Source organism: Pteropus vampyrus, unplaced genomic scaffold (genome assembly GCF_000151845.1).
Source record: "Pteropus vampyrus isolate Shadow unplaced genomic scaffold, Pvam_2.0 Scaffold391, whole genome shotgun sequence".
NCBI classification, from domain to species: domain Eukaryota; kingdom Metazoa; phylum Chordata; class Mammalia; order Chiroptera; family Pteropodidae; genus Pteropus; species Pteropus vampyrus.
In genome coordinates, this window is record NW_011889172.1 from 13229 (window position 1) to 14640 (window position 1412).

The following is a 1412-nucleotide window of genomic DNA, read 5'->3' on the forward strand; positions in this document are numbered from 1 at the left end:
GCTCTGTACTTCCTCCCTATTGACGGAACTCTCAGAATGGAGGAAACAATTTTATAGTAAGAGAAAAAGAGGCCTGAGATAGGGAGAAAATCAGAGATAGCCCCAACAAAATACATGACTATCTTAACGATGAAGGTGTCAAAGCGGGCAAGACGAAAGAGTTGAGAAGGGTCACAGAAGAAATTAGAAACTTTACATCCTTGAAGCAAGTATGTTGTAACACTATTGATTAGTGCAGCTAGGAGCCCAAAAGAGCTGATAAAAAATGACACCAAAACTAAGAAGCAGCAATGGCATGGGTCAGTGATGACTGAGTAGTGCAGAGGTTGACGGATGGCCACAAACCAGTCATAAGCCATCGTAGTCAGCAGCATAACATCCATACATCCAAGAAGGATCAAAAAAGACATCTGGTCAGGCAGTTTGCATTGGATTTGACTCTGCTGTGAGTTTGGATGTCTATAATCATCTTTGGGACAGTGGTAGGGATAAAACAGATGTCAGCCATGGAAAGGTTGGCGAGAAAGAAGTACATGGGGGTTTGGGTGTGGGAATCTAAGCTGACAGTCAAGATGATGACCAGATTCCCCAATATGGCAATCAGGTACATGGACAGAAAAAGCCCAAAGAACAGAGGCTGAAGTTCTAGATCATCTGAGAGTCCAATGAGGAAGAATTCTGATACACGTATTAGATTTCATGGTTCTATGTAGCTTGGGTACTTTGAAAAAGAAAAGAGGAGTTGGAGAAAGGAAATAAGTAAATGGCACACAGCATTGTGTGAATATTTTGGATCAAGAAATTGACTTGTGAGGTCATACACTCCAGTACCTTCAGCAGTATTTCTCAGTAAGACATTGTTTTCTTCTTAGAACTGTTCTCTTATTTGTTTTTGTGTTATTTACCTCTTTCTATACACACTTACTTTAGAGAAAATTGACTGAAGAGTATCAAAGGAACAAGGAAATTAGAGATAACAAATCCATGACCACAGGAAAATATAGCAACTTCTTTAATAAAAAATATATAGAATAAGAATTACTCTTACCTCTTTAAGGAAAAAAAAATCTAAAGAATTTAAGACGTAGTAAATATATCTTATGGTATTCAAAAGCAATGCTAGATAGTCATTTATTTAAAATATCTTGAACACTCTGTACAAGGCAGGACTGTGTAATCTAGATTCTAAATTCAGTTAAATTTCCTAATCAGAAAATAATATTATGTGATATTTATCTTCACGAGTTTTGTCACTCTTTGGTTTTCTCTTTCTTCTTTAGTAGAAATAAGTGCTCACATATGAGGGTTGTCCTTGAAAATCATTTCTTATATATTTCCTATCCTTGGCTTTAGTGTACTTCAAATTTTGTTGTATGTCATTTAGATAAATTCACATATATATACAGCATCAA

At 36.1% G+C, this 1412-nt stretch overlaps 1 pseudogene; it reads right to left on the minus strand.

Moving 5' to 3' along the window:
* LOC105305641 overlaps positions 1–1412 on the minus strand; it is a 6632-nt pseudogene that overhangs the window by 2440 nt on the left and 2780 nt on the right.